This window comes from Hyperolius riggenbachi, chromosome 1 (genome assembly GCF_040937935.1).
Source record: "Hyperolius riggenbachi isolate aHypRig1 chromosome 1, aHypRig1.pri, whole genome shotgun sequence".
In the NCBI taxonomy this organism is placed as follows: domain Eukaryota; kingdom Metazoa; phylum Chordata; class Amphibia; order Anura; family Hyperoliidae; genus Hyperolius; species Hyperolius riggenbachi.
The window spans coordinates 353,949,354-353,971,970 of record NC_090646.1 but is presented as its reverse complement, the minus strand read 5'-3'; the positions used below and the strand labels follow the sequence as shown (position 1 = coordinate 353,971,970).

At 41.8% G+C, this 22,617-nt stretch overlaps 1 long non-coding RNA gene across 1 annotated transcript; it reads left to right on the top strand.

Annotated features, from left to right (window-relative positions):
* Window positions 1-297: 297 nt before the first annotated feature.
* Window positions 298-22,206, top strand: LOC137550391 (uncharacterized). The gene is made up of 2 exons (XR_011026916.1): window positions 298-432; window positions 21,956-22,206. It is a non-coding gene; the product is annotated as an uncharacterized lncRNA (long non-coding RNA).
* Window positions 22,207-22,617: the final 411 nt, after the last annotated feature.

Below are 22,617 nucleotides of genomic sequence, written 5' to 3'. Positions count from 1 at the left end.
GCTACCTAAATGCTATTTAGAATGTCTTAGAACTCTACAAGTGTTTATAGTATTGGGATAATGGAAGTGATCTTATTCATAACAGAACATTCATCAGAGTCATTTAAAGCTACAGGCACATGCTAGTTTTTTCTTGGTATTCATGATTGTCTTAGGTGAAAATCTGATACAGATGCACCACTGTGCCAGATAACTAAATGAACAACACACATAACACAGCATTTGTCCAGCAGCTCCTGCTTGTCCAGCACTCGGCAACCACTTTGTTGGCCCTCCCCCCGTTGCATAGCAACAGAACACATTGCTGGCCTGACGCATATGTACAGTATGAAAGATCAAGTCCCAATCCTTGCCAGGTGATTTGCCGGGTACATCTTCCTGTCTATGTGCACCTTGTGTGAGGTCTTATCTTACAGTAGTTTTATAGCCAAGGTAATTTGAGAAGCACGTATTTCTTTGGAACAGTATGCTAAGACAGTGAGGGAAAGAAGTATTTGATTTTGCCAGTCTACTGTATATCTACTTTGTGTATCGATCGCTATGAAAATGCATATGCATACATCATTAAAAATGATACTCCTGGGTGGAGTAATGACACTGCATTTTGTATATTAGTGTGGGAAAAAAGAGAAGGAATTAGGTGGAATCACCAATGTAACTTTATGGTTTCTGGTCAAATATTCCAGTATTATATCCTGAGGTAGAGGCCTGCGTGGGTCTAATTTTTCAGACCCGCACCCCCGCTACCCACACCTGATACGCAACCCGCTTTCTGTTGAATCTGGTACCCGCACCCAACCCACAGGCCTCGAGACCTGCAATCCGACCTGCGACCCACTTTTTCCATCTTATTATAAAATATACATTGGTAGTCTCACTGGAAGGCTGTAAAGTAAGTGAACCTATTTTTGTGCCAAAGAAGTGTTTCAAGGGGAACTTCAGCCTAAACAAACATACTGTCATTAAGTTACATTAGTTATGTTAATTAAAATAGATAGGTAAGATAATCTCTTACCCACCCTGTTTTAAAAGAACAGGCAAATGTTTGTGATTTCATGGGGGCAGCCACAACTATCCTTTGTCCTGATCACCACTCCCAGCTACGCACGCTAGTCTTCAAATCTCAATTTCAAAATGTAAAAAAAACAAATTTGCGCCAAAACAACAGAAGAAGAACAACATCAGAAATCCCATCATGCTTTGCACAACATCAGGGGAAAAATGCCCAGGCAGTTTTCTTCTGTGCAGTTAAAAATGAGGCTTGGGTAAGAAAAACAAAGTTCTGATGCTGTGAAACTGTTAAGGAAACACCAAGCCTTTTCAGTGCTGCTGAGTAGAATTTTAGTTTGGAATTTCACTTTAAGATCTTTTTTTTTTTTTTTTTTTTTTTTTTTTACTTTTGACTAAATTATCTTATGCTTGTTTGCTTTCACGACCCGCACCCACAGGCCGCTACCCGCAACCCGACCCGCAAATATATGGAGCTCAGTATCATCCCTAGTGATTATTGTACTTCACTTACTACAATTTGAATGGTCAATGGCATAAGGGTTTGTTGCTAATGCAAAAGGATTTTTAAATAGAAGTATTTCACGGATGTGGCTCTGTCTAGCTTTCATAACTGTGAGAAACCTCTTCAGGGAAGGTCTACCAGATATCTCACTCGGAGATGTGATATTTGGACAATATAACAGAGATGAGTAATATCACACAGTAGAATAACAGCTAGATGTTAGCATGAAGCTATATTTCAAACATAAAACCATACTGTATATACTGTGAGGGAAAGAAGTATTTGATTTCCTGCTGACTTTATTATTCTTTATTTATTTCAAAGTATTCCATTTTAAATACCATTGAGTTCTTTACAAAAGATATTCCATATGACAAAAATAGACATCTAACAGTCCTTCATATAAACGAAGTACAAATATAAAACTTTCATAACATTCCTCCTGCTGATTTTGCTCGTTTGCACTTTGACCAAAAATGGCCTGTCTATAATTAGAGATGGCCCGAACTGTCCGCCGGCGAACCGCGAACTTTTGCGGAAGTTCGATTCGCACCCATAGTGCATCATTAGGGTCAACTTTGACCCGCTACATCACAGTCAGCAGGCACATTGTAGCCAATCAGGCTACACTCCCTCCTGGAGGCCCTCCCCCCCTTATAAAAGGCAGGCAGCGTCAGGCATTGGACTCACTCGTGTGCCTGCAGTAATTAGAGAAGGGAGAGCTGCTGCAGCTGCTGCAGAGAGAGCTATAGGGAAAGCTTAGTTAGGCTCTTGTAGGCTTGTCAGCTTGCGCCTTGCTGATACTTATTGCTAAAAAAGCACCCCTCAACAGCTCTTTTGAGAGCTAATGTTGTTCTTGTGATCTATTTTTTTTTTTGTGTGTGGCCCACTTGCATTATATACAGCCCTGCCCGCAGCTGGTCTTTGGCACCTTAATTCCTACTGTGCCACTGCCAGGCTCAGCACATTCAGTGACTACCTGTGTGTGTGACAGGCAGCTGCACATTTGTAATCCCATCCCAATCACTGCACCTGTTCAGTGCACCTACCAACCTATACCTACGTGAGTGCACGCATTGTTAATACCACCAGTCATTGCACCTGTCATTGCAGTACGTGTGTGTGTGTGTGTGTGTGTGTGTGACAGGCAACTGCACATTTGTAATCCCAATCACTGCACCTGTTCACTGTTCAGTGCACCTACCTACCTATACCTATGTGAGCGCACGCATTGTTAATACCACCAGTCATTGCACCTGTCATTGCAGTCCGTGTGTGTGTGTGATAGGCAGCTGCACATTTGTAATACCAGTCACTGCAACCTGTTCACTGCACCTGTGTAACCGCACATTGTTGTACCAGCAGTCACTGCATACCTGTTCACTACACCTGTGTAACCGTACATTGTATTAGTCAAGTCAGTGCATACCTTTCACTTCATCCCCCCCAATATGGACAAAACAAAAGGCAGAGCCAGAGGCAGGTCACCTGGCAGGTCTGTTCGAGGTCGCGCTGTTGTGATTTCGTGCGGCCCTCGACCAAAGTACAGTGTTCAGAAGAAGGCACGTGCCATCAACCCCCAATATTGTCAGGATGTAGTTGACTATTTAACACAGACCACCTCATCTTTCTCAGCTTCCACACGGAAGCGTGACATATCTACCTACTCCTGCTCTGATTCTGGCACCCCACTTAACACTCAGTCGGCCGCCAACACCAAAGTGCCATCACCCCAGGGCTCAACGGTGTGGAATTTTTTTTGTGTGTCAACCTCAGATAAGAGCAATGCCATCTGTACTCTCTGCCACCGAAAATTGAGCCGTGGAAAGACCAAGACGAAGACCTTACGAAGGCACATGATTACAAAGCACAAACTGCAATGGGACCACCTAAGGAAAAGCAACATACAAAAGCAAAGTTCACATCGCAGTGGAAGATACCAGGCCGCAATTTTTTTCTCAAAAAAGGCGATGCCTAAACTGTACTGTGATGTTGAGAGGCAAGTGGTGACATCTCTGGCACACAGGGTATGGGTCAAGAGTCCATCTGACCATGGATGCCTGGTCTGCAAAGCACGCTATGGCCTGCCCGAAGACTAAGTCAGTCCCCACACATAGCATCTCTGCCTGCACGCCGTGTGACTGCCTGCCCTAAGACTAAATCGGTCCCCACACAGCATCTCTGCCTGCAGGCCGCTTGACTGCCTTCTCCGCCACCACCAACAGGGTCCACCAGGACTCCAGGCGGATTCCTGAATTTTGCGGCCGCTATAATAATCTGCGGCTGCAACAACGAAACAAAAGGCATGTACATGTGTCAATTCCCCTTCGTGATCGTTACCTTGCCGTGAAGGGGCTTGCGTATCACAACGAAGCAATGACCGCTGGCTATATGAGTGTCTCGGGGGGTGGCACACCAAAGATAATAAGGTCGTTGCTTCATTATGGACAGACCAAATTCGATCAGATGGACAATCACTGTTGTTCTGTCATTGAGCTACCTCAGCCTGGTGACCATATGGGCTTGAAAACCGCTATCGCCTGCACTCTGGCCATGGTGCGCACCAGTCCAGCATGGCCGTCACAACACAAACAGCTGTTTGCCGAGCGTTACACAGTGAGTTTGGTGTGTCAGTGTAAAGCAGTACTCTAATTACACTCCCTGATTGATGTATACGTATGCAAGTTGTTTTAAAGCACTTTAGGCCTCCAATTTAGCATGCAATATGATTTCTGCCCTTAAAACGCTGCTTTGCGTCAAATCCAGATTTTTCCCACTCATCCATGCAAAAACTCAGATGTAAGACCTCTTGAAACATCTTTTCCATAACTTTTCTGGCTAGCATAAGTGTTTCAAGTTTTCCCAAAGTTCGCCTCCCCATTTAACTCTATTGCAGTTCAGGAAAGTTTGCGCGAACCGAACTTTTGCGGAAGTTCGTGAACCTAAAATCGGAGGTTCGGGCCATCTCTGTCTATAATTGTTATGGTAGATTTACTCTAGCTGTGAGAGACAGAATAAGAACAAAAGTACCCTCAAAAGCCCAGTCTCCAAAAGTCAGAGCTTGATGTGCATTGTAATAAGTGAAATAAGTATTTGATCCCCTACCAACCAGCAGGATTTCAGGTTACCAGGTACTGTATGCAGGTAACAGGCTGACATTAGGAGCTTGTTATAGGACCTGTATAAAAGCCAGCTGTCCATAAAAACAAATTCCAAACTAGTCCCTATAACCAAGGCCACAGAGCTGTCCAAGGATGTCAGGGCCAAGATTATTGACCTGCACAAGGCTGGACTGGGGTACAAAACTATTGGCAAGCAGCTTGTTGAGGTGAGAACAGTTGGTGTGATAATTCGCGAATGGAAGAAACACAAAATAACTGTCAACCTCCTTCAGTCTGGGGATCCATGCAAGAGCTCATCTCACGGAGTTGCAATGATCATGAGAATGGTGACGAAGCAGCCCAGCACTACACAGTGGGAATGTATCAGTGATCTCAGGGCTGCTGGGACCATAGTCTTCAAGAAAACAGTTGGTGATCCAGAGTAGAAGTGGGTGAATGTGTTGTGGTTACAATAGACCAAAATTGAGCCCTTTAGAATCAAATAAACTTGCCATATTTGGAAGAGGAGAAATGCTACCTATGACTCCAATAACATCATCTCCACCTGCAAACATGGAGGTGGACACATTGCGCCTTAGGAATGTTATTTGCTAAGGGACCAGGACATTTTCAACACACCAAATAGACAACAGAAGGAGCCATGTACCGTCAAATCTTGGGTATTGACCCAAAACACACGGCCAAGACAACAAAGGAATGGCTCAAGAAGAAGCACATGATAGTCCTTCAGTGGAATAACCAGTCTCCAGACCTTAAACCTATAGAAAATCTGTGGAAGGAGCTGAAGGTTCAAGTTGTTAAATATTAGCCTCAAAATCTTACAGATCTGTAGAGGATCTGCAAAGGGGAATGAGCCAAAATCCCTCCAGAGATGCAAACCTTTTGCCAACTACAAGAAATATATTTATGACCATAACATGTAACAGAGACAGATGTCTAACAAAGTCTATGATTACATTAAACATCTCGGAAAAAAGCTCTAGCCTTGTGAGCGTACAATCTAAAACCATTGTTATTATTATTTTACTTTAATACAACTTTGCTTAATAAACTAGACTAAAACAATCTGTGTTAAAATGATTTCCCTGCTCATCATGTGGCTCACTATGCATGCACTGATCTCCCCCATGCAGTTTAAATGAATGTAAAAGGAAATTGCTGAGTTATGTAAGACAATCAGCCTTGATGCATGACTAATCTGTAATAGTAACATTTTCCCATATGAACCTTCATGCTCTATGTGTACCCATCTCATTTGACATCACTGCAGAAACTGCTCAGAAAAGCACAGGCGTAACATAGATCATTAACACCAAAAGAAAAAGTAATGCTGGAGGACTTACGGGTTGTTCTGTGCACTGGCGAAACAGCAAAGGATCCCACAAATCCACAGGGGAGACATATTAGGAAGTCCAGTTCAATCCACACAGGAGTTCTCCCAGTGCCCCTGCAGGGGTAACAGCCTTCCTTTGCAAGCACACACACAGCCCAGGAGGGGGGAGTGTGCCCTGGGGGTGGTGTGTGTGCTCTGCTGCTCTCCCCCCTACTTGTGAACAGTTTAACCCTTGTTCTGACTTGTCCAGCAGTGTTTGGGACTGCAGATCATTCCTCTTGAAAGCACACTCCAGAATCTCTTCCTATTTAATCTGTTACCTTTGCTTTGTCTCCTGCATGTGTCGCCTTCCTTACTATTCATTCTACTGCTGCTCAGCTAAATTCTCCACTCATGCTGCAGCTAGATAATAACTACTCCATGCAGCGCTGCTGGCTGTATCACCTCTCATGCTCTTCTAGCTTTCCCACAGTACAAGCCACTGTACAGTGCTGTGTGACTGAGCACACTGCTCACTAGCTATGACTTTATAAATATGCAAGATACTGTGTAGGGAGGGTGGGCAATCTCTGCCTGCCAAACCCCAAACTAGGAGGGCTGGGCATGCAAATGAAAAGAGTAGGAGGGGGCTTGGCCTTATAAATCACCACAAGCAGACCATTTAAATGAAGACAGAGGGCAAGCTTCCATCTCCCTCCTCCTTTACTGCCAGCCAGCTCAATCAATGACCTTAAGCTGGAAGGATAGAATGGGTGGAGAGGAAGATACTAAACAGGCCCTAAGGGAATTCCTTTTCATCCTCTGGTATTCCTCTGTGCCAGGGAAACCACATAGGAAGTCATCAACAAAATCCAAACAAAATGATACATTTCATTTTCGGCCCATTCAAAACAGTGCTATGCAGTAACACACACTAAAATCACTCCCAATTCCCAATGCACTGTATTGATATGGAGGCAGTAAAATTGTTCAGTGATTGACCAATCAAAATTGTATGTGTGTATGCCCCTTCAGTGTATAAATCAGCAGAAAAGATCCGAACACACGGATAAAGTAGAACCAGAATAGAAAATGGAGAGAGACAAATATCATGACAGGTGATTTGAAGCTGTCAATCCTGGTGGTAATGTGTATTTGTACCATTGTCTATATTGTCAGGTATACCAACCGCTGTATATAAGGTACCCTTGTTTGTTTCCCTTTGTACAGCACCATGGAAGACGAAGACACTATATAAATCATCAATAATGATAATAATCTCAGTAACTTGCATAAAACCAGTTTGATGTATTGTTTTTTTGTGGCATACTATCTACATCTTGGCTTTGCATGCTTTGTTTTGGGATGAAGCACTACTTGGTGCAAAGTAAAACTTTTGCCAAAGGCCTCGTTCACAGTGATGCGGCGTAATGGCCATTTTATAATGCGGCTTGCCGCATGGCAATGCATTACCTATAGCACTATCCACAGGGCTTGATTCAGTAAACTGTGATAAATGATATCACGGTGGCGCTAGCATTTTCATGCGCAATTTTGCATGGTAAATCCGGCCCTGGATTTGTCAGAAAATGACAGGGTTTTCACACATCTATTTTGCAAGGTGATCCGTGCTGGCAAAAACTGTAGTTGAGATACCATAAACCAATCTTATTTTTTATCAAGGACTAGAGAAAGGCAGTTGTGAATGCTGCAATCGACTCCAGTGGGAATTTACAGTTTAAATTATGAAAATTTTAAATAATATGCAAGTTTCTAGAACACAACCCTGGCAATGTATAATGTAAGACCTCCCTTGTCTTGATAACTATGCAGAAAGGTTCAATCTTTCATTCACCCTTATAGGATATTACAGGGGTCATACTATGCATATGGAAAGCATCTATAGTAATTACCATGATTTTCAATGGAAAAGCATTGTTTAGTGCACGTGAAATCTGATTTGCACAAGCTCCTCTAGGGACACAGCCCTGGCACAAACTGCAAACTCTCTGTATAATATATCTAAATAACATAATTAGGCATCTTTCTACAAGGTTTTATTTAACCGAACAGAACCACAGTTTAGCTTGAACAGAATTATTTCATCAGTCCATGCTGATGAAACATCACATCACACACTATTATTATCATTATTATTTTTTGATCAGAGATGTAGTCATAATGGACACCAGTAGAGATATAAATGTAAAATGTTATTTCCTGTGAAAAGGACTTACACTAACTACATAAAGGCTTTTTATTTTATTTATTAGTAGGGATAAGTGAATCTGCCAAAAGCAGACATGCAGTCTTTTTCATGAAACTGCTACATGTTTACGAACATAAAACATGCTCAGCTTTTTTCCTAAAAACACATGGATGTGATACTGTGCATTGAAAATGTACTTATATTTTTGTTGAACAGTAAAAAGCCAACCTTTATAATGACTGTAGTAACATACAATAATGTGCAAATGTGGAAAATATTAAGGTGTACCTGAAATGTTATGAATGGGGATATTTATACTTACATGGGGCTTCCTCCATCCCCATGAGGTGCATGGGCTCCAGGTAAGTACTGGGAGTGCAGAATTATTAGGCAAGTTGTATTTTTGAGGAATAATTGTATTATTGAACAACAACCATGTTCTCAATGAACCCAAAAAACGAATTCATATCAAAGCTGAATATTTTTTAAAGTAGTTTTTAGTTTGTTTTTAGTTTTAGCTATTTTAGGGGGATATCTGTGTGTGCAGGTGACTATTACTGTGCATAATTATTAGGCAACTTAACAAAAAACAAATATATACCCATTTCAATTATTTATTTTTACCAGTGAAACCAATATAACATCTCAACATTCACAAATATACATTTCTGACATTCAAAAACAAAACAAAAACAAATCAGTGACCAATATAGCCACCTTTCTTTGCAAGGATATTCAAAAGCCCGCCATCCATGGATTCTGTCAGTGTTTTGATCTGTTCACCATCAACATTGCGTGCAGCAGCAACCACAGCCTCCCAGACACTGTTCAGAGAGGTGTACTGTTTTCCCTCCTTGTAAATCTCACATTTTATGATGGACCACAGGTTCTCAATGGGGTTCAGATCTGGTGAACAAGGAGGCCATGTCATTAGTTTTTCTTCTTTTATACCCTTTCTTGCCAGCCACACTGTGGAGTACTTGGACGCATGTGATGGAGCATTGTCCTGCATGAAAATCATGTTTTTCTTGAAGGATGCAGACTTCTTTCTGTACCACTGCTTGAAGAAGGTGTCTTCCAGAAACTGGCAGTAGGACTGGGAGTTGAGCTTGACTCCATCCTCAACCCGAAAAGGCCCCACAAGCTCATCTTTGATGATACCAGCCCAAACCAGTACTCCACCTCCACCTTGCTGGCGTCTGAGTCGGACTGGAGCTCTCTGCCCTTTACCAATCCAGCCACGGGCCCATCCATCTGGCCCATCAAGACTCACTCTCATTTCATCAGTCCATAAAACCTTAGAAAAACCAGTCTTGAGATATTTCTTGGCCCAGTCTTGACGTTTCAGCTTGTGTGTCTTGTTCAGTGGTGGTCGTCTTTCAGCCTTTCTTACCTTGGCCATGTCTCTGAGTATTGCACACCTTGTGCTTTTGGGCACTCCAGTGATGTTGCAGCTCTGAAATATGGCCAAACTGGTGGCAAGTGGCATCTTGGCAGCTGCACGCTTGACTTTTCTCAGTTCATGGGCAGTTATTTTGCGCCTTGGTTTTTCCACACGCTTCTTGCGACCCTGTTGACTATTTTGAATGAAACGCTTGATTGTTCGATGATCACGCTTCAGAAGCTTTGCAATTTTAAGAGTGCTGCATTCCTCTGCAAGATATCTCACTATTTTTCACTTTTCTGAGCCTGTCAAGTCCTTCTTTTGACCCATTTTGCCAAGGGAAAGGAAGTTGCCTAATAATTATGCACACCTGATATAGGGTGTTGATGTCATTAGACCACACCCCTTCCCATTACAGAGATGCACATCACCTAATATGCTTAATTGGTAGTAGGCTTTAGAGCCTATACAGCTTGGAGTAAGACAACATGCATAAAGAGGATGATGTGGTCAAAATACTAATTTGCCTAATAATTCTGCACTCCCTGTATAAATACCCCCAATTATACCATCTCAGGTTTCCTTTAACCTTTTAATAATTATAATAATAAAAAAAATCAAATCCACACAGTGATGGCAGTGCAATATTTAGCACTACTACTGTCCCTATTCACATACACTGACCCTGTCAGTGAGCCCAGTTGATCCCCTGCCACTGGCGTAACAATAGGGGAAGCAGCCCCTGCCCCGCGGGGGGGGGCCCGGGCCCCCTTGGGGCCCGCTCACGGCCGTTTTGGGGGGGCAGGAGGGGTCGCAGCATGAGGGGGGAGCTTTGCACATCAGCAGGGAGGGGAGACAGTCCCCCCCCTCACCTCGGGCTCTCCCCTCTGCTCTCCCCATCTTGCATCTATCTAAGTGGCAGCAGCAGCAGCAGCTATAATTACCTCCATTCACTACGGAGGTCTCCGATCTGCAAGGGCTTCACATTACTTCCTGTCTCCCATTCTGGATAAGCGCTGCTATAGGCTTGCTATGCACCAGCAGTTCTGGTTATATACCTGGCTTCTGGGGCATAAATAGATCATTTGCATATTCAGTAGTGGTGCATTGTGGGTAACCACATATGGTCATTTAAAGCTGAATTATAGCAAATACCTTCTGTTTTAAGAAAACAAAACACACTAAGCATTGCTTTTTAGGAAGAGGGCTTTACTGTCTCTTTTAGTCCCCTATACTTTTCTAGTGGTTTTGGGTCACCCCGAGATGCTTGGTTACTCTTCTGGGTTGGTTTGTAATCCTGAAAAAAATCCTCTTGTGTACCATCCTAGTAAATAGTCTTTCTTGGAATGAACGTGGACCCAGTAACAAAATGTTCCTGCCAAGGGAAAAAAATGGACAAAAGGGAAAAAGTGGACAACATTTTGGAAGCAGTGACAATACTGCAAAAACGTCCTTCAGTGTCCTTCAGATTCATTATCAGGGTTTTGGGGTTCATGCCATCTTCTATCACAGCTCAGTGGGTTTTGTCTGATTTAAGGAACCTGCAAAATTACTTGTTATCCGGCTGGGAATGAATGAGGTGATCCCTAGACAGGGATGTATCTATTCCGCTCTTTGTAACGGTTTCTTCTTCTGATCGATAACGGGATTTTGTGAAGTAATGATCTGAAAATATATCCCCTTATCGATCGGAAGCAGTTTGGACATGTACAAATGATGCAACTTTTGACAGATTAGCCAAAATTGCATCATGTGTACCTAGCATAAGGTGGTGGCTGTAAGAGGAGAACCTGATAAAATGAAATCTGCAGCAATATCCTTGCCAGATGATTATAACTAGGGATGCAAATGCATTAGTTTTTGAGGTGCGCATGTGAATTATCGAGCTCTGTAGGGCCAGTGGTCAAAAAGAGCAGGCTATTCCTCGAACCGCAGGGAACTGAGGGTGCTAAAATTGGCTCAGAGGGGAGCGAGTTATATCATAACAGACATATAAAGTCAGGACTGACTATGCCATGGCTTATTTATACTGGCAGGGCAGTACCGGGTTGCTCTGGTTGCAGTAAGTAGTGGAAGAGATTCTTGAATGGGCAGATACATTCTCTCTTTGCCTCAGGGCACTCCATTTGAAGGGGAGTCAAAACTTGGAGGGGATCACGTCAAGCAGGAATGCAACAGCAGCAGGCTAATGGTCTCTGAACAGGGAGGTCTTCCACTTGTTAGTACAGAAGTGGTTCCTCCCAAGTATAGATCTTTTCACAAATGGGGAGAACACCCAACTACCAATCTTTTACGCCCTGAGCCCAAGGAGCATTCCGATTCGTGTCGATGCCCTAACATTAAGCTGGTATTTCCAGTTAATATTTGCAAAAATTAACAACACTGGTGCACTGGTCCCTTCATATGCAGAGTTCACCCTCTGGAGAAATTGACTACCTCCAGTGGGGAAGGCTGGTTGAAAGCCAAATTGCAAAGACATAAAATTAAACAACCGCCACTCAAAAAACTGTCTGCAAAAATGTTTATTAGTAGAAGATCATGTGAAAAACCATCCCCCTAAAAAGGTAACCCTTTAAAAACAAGACATGGGTTTAGCACATGAGGAGTACTCCTGGACACATACTCACATGCCACCTTTCAACACACATCCACACTCAGATCTGGATCGGTCGACCCTAGTCACATGCGCGTGTGTACCTAACTAGGAATTACATAAACCAACAGGACAGTCTCAGCATGACTCTTCACTTTCAATGAAGCTATCTCAACAGGCTTCTTAGATAGACAAGATAATCTGTCACTGCACCATGTCCATAATGTAATGGTATTTGCATTTGCTCCTCTAAGCTTACTTTCGTTAGAACTGAGAAACCCGATGGAGTTTCATCACCCCAGTATGGCCAAAAAGGTAGTCCATGTTAAAAAAGTTAGCAGTGGTAGCACCCTTTGTGCTTCACTACAGGCCAGATTTGCTACATCAAGGGCAATTATGGCAACAAGGAAAAGGCATATTAAGGGCAGAGACACATTGCAGAGAACTTTTCAATCCCTTTTCGTTTTTAAAAACACGCTTCCATTGACTTGCATTAAGATCACTGCGATCAGTCGCGATTGCTGCAATTGTTCCACAATTTTAATGCAAGTCAATGGGGGCGTGTTTTTAAAAAACATAAACAAATCGAAAACACACTAAAGTTTGTCTCTGCCCTAAACTACTTTTTTTTTTTTGCAGTTCTAGGGTCCAGGGATAAGTCATATCTGAGGACACATCAGCATAGAGTTTGTTTGCGGTGTCCATTTTTGCAGGGATTTTTCTTTCGAGACTCCTGTTTCTCCCACATCCCCAAAACACACTTAGGCCCAATGCACACCAAAACCGCTAGCAGATCGTCAAAACGCTAGCGGTTTTGGGAGCAGAGAGCAGATATTTGGCCGGGTGCACACCAAGCGGATTTTGTATGCGATCCACCAGCCGCATCAGCCAGTGAAAACGCTTGGCTATTGTATTTCAATGTGTGGTGCACACCGGCGGTTTGAGGTTTTTTAACAAGCCGCAAACGCGCAGCAGGAGGCGCGTTTGCGGCTTGGCAAAAACCTCAAACCGCCGGTGTGCACCATCCCATTGCAATACATTAGCCAAGCATTTTTCCAGGCGGATGCGGCCGGCGGATCGCTCCAAAAACCGCTCGGTGTGCACTGGGCCTTACAGGCTGAATGGATTCCTACCCAGAATTGGCATAAAGTGAAAAGGCTCATTAGATTACACATCTCTTTGAGAGACAGGAAGTGGTTCTATGTACTGCTGTGCTTCTGTGTTATCTCAGTGCTAAGTACATACAAAAAAAAATACATAACATTAAATTCTCTTTTCCTGCTTGTCTATCTGGATCTACTGTAATTTGCAACTTTGTACTGGATACATCTTTTTTCTTGCTAGAAAGCATTAAGAGTCACTGAAAATGTGGCATTGTAGAGTGAAAGGCATTTGGGAATTTACTTATGTAAAAGGGGAACTCACATTTTTATGCATGTTTACAATTAAACCTCTACAGATGAAAACAATTTGTTCTGAATGTAAGTCATTTCAGAGTTTTCAAATTAGATGGATTGTGGCGTATCCCCTCAGATTGCTGTTTGCTAATCCACTTTACGAGGGAATTTAATCGGTGGCTGCCAAGTCTTAAATATTTATGTCATGCCTCAATCCTCCGCCTTTTTGCTTCATTTTATAAAGAAAAACAGGGGTGGAGTAAAAGTCAAGAGTGGATCAGACTTTAAACTAAACAGGATATTGAGTTGTATGTTTATCATTACACTGGATGCTATTTACACTGAAAAATGATTTTGAATAGTTACAAAGACAAAAAAAATATTGGATTACATTTATGTGAATCATTTTAAATAATGTTGGCCTATGCCTTTTATTTATACAGCACCAGCATGTTCTGTAATAATTTAACACAATACAGTGATGCTGTCCAATCTTGTGAACTAAAGCACACTTCTGAAACATTAAAGAACACTAGGAGATAATAATGTGGAGAAGCATGCCCCAAAGAGTGTAGGTGAATTTTGAGTGTCATGGAAATCAGGCGCAAGATATTGGTAATTGTAACTGATATTTTACTATAGCTAAACCTAACCCTACTCTAACACAGAACCCTCCACTAACGATACCTAACCCTAACCCCCAGTGGTACCAAACCCTAAGAAGCCCAACCCTGCACAAACCCCCTTCCTGATGCCTTACCCTAACTGTACCCCGTGCATCAAAAATTATAATTACCGGCCAACCCCTGGCACCCGAATTTCCCCTTTGTCACCTGCCTCAGAACAGAGAGAATTTGATGCGGTGTGTGATCTGAGCACTGACAGGCTAACCCTCTCCCCTTTAACCCCTGCAACAATGCTGCTGTCACGGATATGTCTATTTGCAAAAGGCAACGTCTGAATATTACGGTTCACGCAATCTCCTTGGTCAGACATGGGGATGTCTGTTCTGAGTGAAACCTATCCTGTTATACCTCTGTATGGCCTTGGCCCTTAGGATCTGGAGCTCAGTTTCAGGGTGTTGGTAATCTTTTTAGAGCCTAGGCCATCTATATGTAGAGTGACAATTATTTTTTAAGATCCCCAGAGAGTTTTCTGCTATGAGGTGCCATGTTGAGCATCCAGTGACCAGTATGAGAGAATGAGCCCAATCCAATTCACTTTTTCTTCTCCGGTTTCTCCTAGGTGATATTTTCACATCTTCCATAAAATGCAAGAAAATACTCAAAAGAAGTGACAGTACTTTTCCCACTTTTGGTACTTTTTCAATTCCATTGCTGAAGTTATTTTAAACAGTTATTTTTTAAAATTTTCTCATAGGAAAAAAGTTAGGAGAAAAAGTGAAATGGATAAGGTCCAATGTGAGAGCAATACAGTAACACCAAATTTAACACACTTGCTCCCCCATTCACACCTGAGACCTTATAATGCTAATGATTAACATGACACTAGGAGGGGAAATATCTAATTGGGAAGAATTTTGACATTCTTCACTTAGGGGTGTGCTCGCTTTTATTGCCAGCGATGTAGACATTTATGGCCGAGTGTTTTTATTTTGATGGGGCAGCAAATTTACACTGTTATACTAGCTGTACATTAACTACCTAACATTGTATCAAACGGTCATATCTTCAGTGTTGTGTTATGAAAAGATACTAAAAAATATTTACAATAAAATGTTAAGAGGTATACGCACATTTGTGAGATATCTAAAGAGATATAGGAAGTGTTTCTGATGCTGAAACCAAGTTTCAGTACCTACAGTGCCTCCTTAAAGGGAATGTGCGAGATACATGACGAGAGAAAAAAACGACTTACCCGGGGCAATCTCCAGCCCCTGGCAGCTGTCCTGTGCCCTCGCCGCAGCTCCACTTCCAGACGGTAGCCCGGGGTGAAGATGCCGACCTAGCCAGGACAGCATCTACTGCTCGCGGTCGCGCCGACATCATATGGAGTGTTCTGCGCAGTACACTCCAGATAACATCATGACCGTGAGTGGCTCTTGCGCAGGCGCAGTAGAGACCGACCTGGCGAGGTCAGCATTTGCACCACAGGGGACTGCCGGGCCACCGGCTGGAAGCGGAGCTGCATCGAGGGCACAGGACGGCTGCCAGGGGCTGGAGGAAGTCCCGAGTAAGAAGATTTTTTATTTCATGTACCTCAGACATTCCCTTTAAATAACACTTGGCAACAATCCTGACATAGCTCTTAAATTAGTTATTTCTCCCGGTTTGCCTTTGATGATAACCTTGCATTGATGGGAGTCCTTTTTTAGTATTATTGTTGTCTTTGTTAATTCCTTTATTGTTTTGAGCATTGTCTGACTTCACCTATGCCTTGACTGCCACCTGCAACTCATAGCCTATTCTCTATTGGGAAATAGCCATCTTACCCAGACACTAATTTATAATCTGATGTAAAAAGATTGGGAAACCCAAGTACCATAACTACTACGGTATGTAAAGCATATAAGAAAGGTGGCTTCGTATAGATGAAATATGTTGCATTTAAGGTCTAATATGGGGATAAAAGATCTGCTGGCTGGAGTCCAGAATAAACTGACTCATAGACATGCAGATTTCCAAGACTGAGGCATGACTGCTGTAAATTGACAAGGTGGTTGCTAGGGAGAACTACACTTGTATTAAGCACTATAGTTAATTATTGTTGCATTTAACCCCTTCTAGAGGAGCCATAATGTGATAACTAGTACATACAATAGTTCACAGATCCACAAGTGTCTGCTTAAAACATATTCCAATCTCAGATTTGACTAATATATCGAGCAGGTTGGGTGCCCTCTTTGCTGCCATTTTGGGATAATCCCCAACTGCCTCAATTATTTTTGGTTCCAATCTCAATAGATGCCAATGTTTGGCCAGAATTGTTCTTGGTCGGTTCCAGTGTGATCCATACTGTGTTACCAGTGAAATGGTTATCCTTTTGTCTCTCTCTCCACGTTTTCTACCAGTCAGCAAAGATTCATTAGGGGTGCTGCCAATCCTCGGTCTTGCTCTATCTAGAGTCTCCTGACTGTAATCTCTTCTCATAAATGCTCACACATTTCCCCCGCCTCTCTTTCATAGTCTCCATCCTCCGTACAATTTCTGCGAACGCACAGAAGCTGTTCCACTGGCATCCCTTGTAGCAATAGAAGATATAAACTAGTAGCGTGCAATAATGCCTGCTGTAGGCTTACGAAACGTTGTCTTCAGTCTCCCATCCTCTTTTTTTTATCATAAGGTCAAGCAAAGTAATTTGATCAGCATCAACAGTTTGCGTTAACACAATGTTCCTGTCATTCATGTTTAGTTGATCCAGGAACACTGATAGTTCCTCCTGTGTGCCCCGCCAGACCAGGAGGACATCATCTAGCCGGCTGTGTAGGATGAGGCTGAGGAAAGCACACTATTATCCACTTTTAAGGGGAATAGGGGTGTCTATGTTTAGTACGCTTTAATAAAGATTGGAATATGTTTTAAGCAGACACTTGTGGATCTGCGAAATGTTGGTTGCTAGGGGGAACTATGAACTAGGTTAAATCCAGGCAAGGTCCAGAATCAGGCAAATCCAAAAACATTCTGAAAATTATGGCAGGCTGAATACAACCAGACTCAATGAACAGGTCAATGCAAATCAGGTAAGCGGCCTACAAGTTTAAAACATTTCACAGGCTCAGAGGTTTAACTCAAATGTGTTGGAATATTATCATTCCAGGTACCAGACAGGGTTTGAGATCAGGATTCTAGGTAAAAGATAGGGTTTGAGTTTACGATTCCATGGAGCTAGCAGCGGCCCAGAGACCAGGCTGAAGTGATGCAACAACAACGCATGCTGGGAAACCAAAAGGCTAAGTATCTGTCTGATGATTTGCACTAGAGCCACAAGTGTGAAATAAATGTTGACAGAAAAAAGGTCAAATACACAGCAGACTGGAGACAGGCAAAAGCTGGACTGGATATGGTGTAGACGGGAGGCTGCATGGGCAAGCACATAGCACCGGGTCAAGTTCAGGTACTAGTTTGATTTAAGTGAACATGACAAGTTCATAGGCCCCTATGCAATTAACGGTTTTCCAAGGTTATATACAGTATATATAAAATACCCTTTAGACCACCAGCAAGCAAGAAAAGACTCAAAATGATTCTGACCAGACACACCTACTTTTTGGTAATTTTTCAATTGCAAAGTGTTGAAAAATTATTTTAAATACAACATGAAACATTTCCTAGGAGAAAACTCATGAGAAAAACTTAAATGCATATAGGCCATAGTGTTTTCAGCTGATTACAATAAGTACAATGTGTTTGAGGTACTGCAACCTGGTATAGCCTGTAGCCAAACTCTTCCCTATTCATTACAGCGCCACTACTCATTATTATGTAGACTCTGCTCCTTTAAACTCAATCTACACGATACAATTCTTTGTGCGATTCGATTACGATTCTATTTACGATCCGATTAAATCTGACATGTCCAATCTGGATTCGATTTGGTTCAATTCGATTTGCTATTGCAAAACAATGGCAAATCGAATTGAATCGAATCGAATCCGATCACAATGGCAAATCGAATTGAATCGAATCCCGATCGGACATGTCGGATTTAATCGGATCGTAAATAGAATCAATCGAATCGCACAAAGAATCGTATCGTATAGATGGGGCTTAAGAACTTACTGATGTGTTAGTCAAGATATGTGTATATTTGTGATTCCAACTGCCCCACTTATGGTCTGTTATTTCACTTTGTTTAATAAGAACACAACATTTAACATAATTGCATGTTTTTCTTTCATAATGCCTAGTGCTTTGTGACATGAATACATAAATATTAGACGTATTTGGATGCATCATAGTCTTCAAAAAGTTTAGAATCACTGCTGTACAGGAAAAAGATTGGAATATACTTTATTCCACAATAACATTAGCTAAACATGCATATATCAAGTTGATCTGTCTGCTAGGTCAGCAGCGGCATCTGGTGTCCATATGCAACTTAGTCTCCCTATTTAAAATATACTTTACACACAACGTAAAAGAATCCATCTTCATACTGTAGCTCACACAGGGTGCAGAGAAGATGATTTTGCATAACTTCCAGGTGGAAAAATGATTCATGAATGTAAAGATGACAGGAGAGCTCTGAATGTCTCAACACAACAGATTTAGCCATTTATCATATTTAGTAACTATGCTTCATTTTTTAAAGGTGCTGCAATAAAAGCAAGTAATGCTTACAACGTTTATTAAACCTGCACTGAAAAATGGCAGCTTAAGAACTGAACTTTGATTACATATTTTGCTTCAGACCCTTTGAGAAGCAAGTCCAAGTGGGTAATTTGACAGAAAATTGGTCTGCTTTGAATCTTATACCAGCTTTCATGTCCTCTTTACATTCATAAATCATCTTACAAGCAGTAATATAAAAACAGATTATTTTTTACTGTCACCTTGGATTTACACAATCTGTGTAGTGAGTTAAGCTATTCACTTACGATGTTTGTATAGCAGGCAACATAATAGCTGCATGTAAAACGCAAGTTAAGCTATTTGCATAACTAGTTGCATTGCTTAAAGGGACACTTAAGTCAAACAAAAAAAAAATGAGTTTTACTCACCTAGGGCTTCCAATAGCCCCCTGCAGCTCTCCGGTGCCCTCGTCATCTCCCTCCGATCCTCCTGGCCCCGCCGGCAGCCACTTCCTGTTTCGGTTAAAATACACTCGGATCGGCACCACCAAAGTAGTATAAAGCGGTGACAGGAGCTGACAGGCTGGGGACGCGAGTGATTCTTCGCGTTCCCAGACACATTAGCACCCTCTATGCTGCTATATGGTATATGATATATGCTATAGCAGCATAGATGGCGCTATTGTGGCCAGGAACGTGAAGAAACATTCGCGTCCCCAGCCTGTCAGCTCCTGTCACCGAAACAGGAAGTGGCTGCCGGCGGGGCCAGGAGGATCGGAGGGAGACGGCGAGGGCACCGGCCAGCTGCAGGGGGCTATTGGAAGCCCCAGGTGAGTAAAACTAATTTTTTTTGTTTGACTTAAGTGTCCCTTTAAACCAGGGGTGTGCATTAGGTAGATCCTGATCTACTGGTAGATCAAGAAGGACTTAAAGTGGATCTGAGATACACTTTTACTCATTGCATAATTGGGTTCCTTTCATATAGTTTATATGGCATTCTTCAAGCCAAATACTAATTTTTTTTGTTTTAATACTCCAATTCCCTATAAACTAAACAAGCCTCCCCACAGCTCAAAGTGCCTTGGCACTCCATGTAGCAAGTGCTTATGGGAGCTCAGTCTAGGCAGGAGGAAGTTACTAGCCAGAGATTTCAGAGGCAGAGGGGAGGAGGGAGCAGGAGGGCCGGAGATGCAGTTGCAGCTTGCCTGTGTGTAATGTGACAATGAAAACATGGCCGCTGTCATTGTATCACAGCAATAAATAAACATGAAACTGTTTGCAGCTAGATTTGCTGTGTAAACTATCTAAATTTACATAAGATATATAGACAAATTACTTGTCATAGTTAGTTTTTCATCTTGGATCCACGTTAAGGCAAAAAAGTGTGAGCACCTCTGGCTTAAAAGAGGGACTCCAGTGAAAATAATGTAATAAAAAAAGTGCTTCATGTTTACAATAATTATGTATAAATGATTTAATCAGTGTTTGCCCATTGTAAAATATTTTAAATCCCTGATTTACATTCTGACATTTATTACGCGGTGCCATTTTTACTGTTGGCAGGTGATGTAGCTGCTACTTGCTGTTTTGGCAGTTGGTAACAGCTGTGAACAGCTATTTCCCACAATGCAAGAGGGTTCACAGACAGGAAACTGCCAAGAGTACGTACTCAGAATTTCTTTGTGGGAGGGGTTTCACCACAATATCAGCCATACAGCGCCCCTGATGGTCTGTTTGTGAAAAGGAATAGATTTCTCATGTAAAAGGGGGTATCAGCTACTGATTGGGATAAAGTTCAAGTCTTGGTCGGAGTTTCTCTCAAGACCTTGTTTACGCTAACTGCACACATATATTTTACCAACTTATGGTGAATATACAGTACCTCATACTCTCTTTGAGCTTTGGTCACCTATCATACAAAAAAACATTTATACAATCTCATGGAGGATTTTGCCCTCACTACTGTACTTGGTTGTCAGGTACTTTGGCAGAAATAACGTATTTCCACGCCCTTCCCATGCCTATTTTTGCAGTATTGTTCTGCTGTACCTGGTGGGAATGGGGTCTGAGAGATGGATCAGTTTTTTTTTTTGAGTTAATGTTACTATATTTTCAATAAGAAATCAATTTAGCTGTTCCACCACAGAAGGATGGTGAGATGTTTGTTTTCTGTTTTTGGAGGGGTGATGTATTTATTTATTTGATATATAGGTGATGGGATTTATGGGTGATGGGATATAAAATGGAATACTGTAGACAGCCAAGGTAATTAACAGATATACGGTATGTTTCTTTGAGCTGTTAAAATGTGATACATGTGCAGAAGTGTGGAAAATTTACAAAATAAGTTGAAAATAAAACTAAAAAAAGTATTATCTCCAACTAAAGAAATTTGTTAACATTGTATTGCTTACGCAATATTATGTTTTTTTTTTTGTCTTGGATTTTTAACCAACGGAAAAAATACTGTTAATTATGAACCTTTGATTATTTGAGATGTGAACCAGTTTTTTTTTTTTATACTATCAAGACACATCCCAAATAAACCCCATTGCATTGGTTAACGTTAAAGAGAACCCGAGGTGGGTTCTAATAATCCTATTAGTGCAGATGCTGGGCCTGCATATAATGTGATGATTTATAGGGGACAGCAGAGTGCAGGGGGTGCCTGGGGGGAACCAGTATAGCAACAGAGGCTGGGCATTATATGTGTGCTAATAGGATTATTAGAACCCACCTCAGGTTCTCTTTAACACAAAACCATAAGTGAGGCCTGGCTCACACTGCAAGAGCTTTTTTAGCGCTAGTGATCTGAAAAGCTCTTGCTAATGGAATTCTATGGGTGATTTTTATAAAATCACATTGCTCAAGTGGGATCACACCCATAGCATTATATTAACAAGAGCTTTTAAAATCACAAGCGCTTAGGAAAAGCTCTTGCAGTATGAAGCAGACCCTGGAAAATAGGATTATGAATATCAGTTTTTGAAGAACGACAATAAGGTGTGTGTGTGTGTGTGTGTGTGTGTGTGTGTGTGTGTGTGTGTGTGTGTGTGTGTGTGTGTGTGTGCGCGCGCGCGCGCGTGCGTGCGTGCGTTTTCACACTCATGTGCTAACAACTATAATAGGAATGTAAACCACTCAGCTGAACAGTGCCTTCTTGTGGGTTTTCAGCACCTATATCCTTCAGACTAGACTGGATGATCTCAAGCAAAGTCCTGCATTAACATTTCAGGAAACAAGACCAGTCCCGCACAAAGAACATGAAGATAATTAAAGGAGAAGATCAGAGAAAAGTGGAAACACATGTCATCTAGACAGGCAGAGAGACATCTGTTCTATAAAGGAAAGAAGCCACACACCCAGTAATCAACACAAAGCTATGAAAAAAAAAATAGATGACATTTCTGTGTATGTGTGTGAAATGTTCCTCATTGACTCGTTCTATAAATGAATCCCATTACAGTGAGAGGGTTGATGTGGAGTAGCCAATCAGAAATCAATTTCAGCAGCTTACTTTGGGCAATAAAATATGGTCTTCAAATGCATACTCTTACTGCTACACATGCTATACCGGCCACTTTATTTAAATTGTTTAACAGATATGACTAATCAGATATTTCACATGACAAGTTCAAACATGGCATCAGAATGAGGAAGAAATGGGATTTTAGTAACTTTGAACCAGACATGGTTGTTGGTGCTAGAAAGGCTGGCCTGAGTATTTCAGAAACTGTTGATCTGCTGGGATCTTCAGGCTCATCTTTATGTTTTACAAAGAATGGGCTGAAAAAGAAAAAGGCAGATGTGTGGACGAGAAATTCCTAGTTGATATC